Raw genomic sequence first — 2,908 nt, forward strand, 5'->3', positions numbered from 1 at the left:
GAAAGGTCAACAGTTCAAATCTACCAACCACTCTGCAGGAGAAAGATGAGACTGTCTGCTCCCGTAAAGATTTACAACCTTGGAAACCCTATTCAAGGTTGCTATGAGTCAGAACCCATTAAAAGGCAATTAACAACAACAACATGATGACTGGAACTGCGGTTGCTTTGGTAGGCCCAGATTGAATGATTTTGTGGCCTTATACTCCCCCCGGGTCGGATGATCCCCACCCCTGTAGTGTATATATAAGCCCCTGCAGGCTCTCTGAGAAGCAACTCGTGGTTTGAACTGCTGAACTTGTGGTTAGCAGTCTATTGCTTATCCTACAGCTGCACAGCAGGACCCTAGTTGCCGTCAGTGCGAGTGACACCATGGAGCACAGCATTCATTGTCCAACCGGATGACCTGTATACCCTTTACTAGAGAACATCTTGAATTGATCTGGTTGCCTACCTCTCTCCATCACTGTACTGTGGAGACAAATGATATCTCCACAATGTTGGCATCCTGGTGGGGCGCTCTAGGGTTGTTCTGAGTTGGAATCAACTTAATGGCACCAGGTTTGGTTCATTGTCTATTGGAAAAAATGTAAACAACTCATCAAGACCTGCTTTTCCAGTTATCTTTTTGTTTTCCCCATATATTCTCTACTCTACAAAGTCAAGATCAACTAGCTTTATGACCATTTACCAGGAGGAATTATAATTGTGATCTGCCATTTTTCAAATTGTTATGGGTTGTTTTATACATAATTTTGGAAGTATTCTGGGCTGCTGTTTTTCAGAGACTCTGTGGTCAACTGCCAAGGAGTTGATGGTGAATATCTTTTGCAGCATCTCTGACTGATTGCTAACTGAAAGTCTGGCAGTTCAAACCCACCAGCCACTCATTAAAAACCCTATTCAGGGTCTCTGTGACAGCATGTAACCACATGGTTACACATAGTGACTGTTGTTTTCCCCATCTACACATAGTGACTGTTGTTGTTTTTAAGTGCCATCGAGTTGGTTCCGATTCATAGTGACCATGTATAGGGTTTCTGAGGAGCGGCTGGTGAGTTTGAACTGCCGACTTTGCAGTCCAGTTTATTAAGCCATAAAGCCACACCTTAGTGATTATGAGAGTTTTTTTGACACAGTGATGGTTCTCAGTAAATTTCTATTGAATCATTGCAAAATTAAGTAAAATACAAGTTAAAAGGAAGAATGAATGTAAGATAAGAATATTTAGTGCTATATAGATACATCATCAATGTAGTTCTGAACCTTGCCCGGAAGGATATTAAAAGCTTTTGAGCTTCATATATTTCTTACTATTTCCTTCCCTCTATTTTCTCATTTACTTTTGTCCTCTTTTTCTTATAGACAAAATCTATGTTCACATGTTGGTCAAGTGGGATGGAAAGGGAAGAGTAGTTTTCAGAAAAATGTGATGTGGAAACCCCATTTTAGAAAAACTGGAAAGTTGGATAAACAAAAGTAATTTTCAATCCCAATATTTAAGAATAACAGCTGTTAACATCTACTTCTCTAGATATTTTTCTACTTTTTTTTAAAAAGTAAGTGTTGTTGTTGCTGTTAGGTGCTATGGAATTGGTGCCCACTCACAGCGATGCTGTGCACCACAGAATGAAATACTGCCTGGTCCTGGGCCAACCTCACAATTGTTGCCACACTTGAGTAAGTGGAGATTATTATAAAATAAAAATTAATGATTACTTCCAAATAAGGATTGAACCAATGTGTAAATGTGTAAATCACAAAGAAATTGCTGGCCCTCAGATGGTTGTTGTGAAGTCCCTAGGAAGTGTCTCCTTTAAAAGCAGAGTTGTGAACCGTGGTTTAAGCTGCCATGCTGATGCTGTTGTTATTGTTATGTGCCGTGGAGTTGGTTCCGACTCATAGTGACCCTGTACAGGGTTTCTGAGGCTATAAATCTTTACAGGAGCAGAAAGCCTCATCTTTCTCCCATGGAACTGCTGATAGTTTCCAACTGCTGACCTTGAGATTAGCAGCCCGATTTGTAACCATTACGCTACCAAAGCTACCATGGGTGATGGTGAATTTCTTGTCCCTGAATGTAAGCAAAAAAAGAGAAACAACCGCAGAATTCCCATTTTCCTCTTGTATGGTTGATTCATGCATCTGAGTAGAGGAGGATTGTTGTTAAGTACCTTCTGTTAAGGTTTCTGAGGAGCAGCTGGTGAGTTTGAACCACTGACCTTGCAGTTCCAACTGACTTTGTGGTCCAGTGCTTATCCTATAGCACGGCATCAGGATTCCATAGGAAGATTAGAGAATGTATCTGAAAGTCTGAGTTAATTTTTCATTTCTTCTTCTTCTGTTTTTAATCCATCTGCAGATTTCTCAAAGATTCCAAAGGGAATACTATTTCTAAAAGTCAGTCAGGAAGAACAGCGTCCCATAGCCTGGTCTCAAGGAGCAGAAGGCTCAAATGCAGCCTCTTAGAGGTTAATCTTTGAACACACTCTTAGGCTTGCATTCTTTTCAAGTTGACAGATGAGAGATTTCAGTTCTACAATGTGCTATAGCCCAGTGATGCACAATGCAACCATTGCACAATTAGCAATAAATTAGTTATAGGATACAAATGAAACATATTTGGCTTTTTGAAAAGGGGAACTTTCGTACAAGGCCAAACTTAGGGGAAAGAAAGCCAGAGAGCATTTCAACTCAAAAAGCAATTTACATTGCAGAAGGAAGTCAGAAAATTACAACCCATCATACCTAATTACTGCACACATTTGCGTTTGAATGAGGGTTTTACTCCAAGGAACTGTCTCAAAGTTCCTTCCATTTCACCTCTCAGCAACTAGAATCCAATGCTGATGCCAAACTAGTCATCAGAGCAACGTGACATTGTCCATTTCCTGACACAGTTGCAAGAG

The sequence above is a fragment of the Chrysochloris asiatica genome, unplaced genomic scaffold, assembly GCF_000296735.1.
Source record: "Chrysochloris asiatica unplaced genomic scaffold, ChrAsi1.0 scaffold00101, whole genome shotgun sequence".
NCBI lineage: Eukaryota > Metazoa > Chordata > Mammalia > Afrosoricida > Chrysochloridae > Chrysochloris > Chrysochloris asiatica.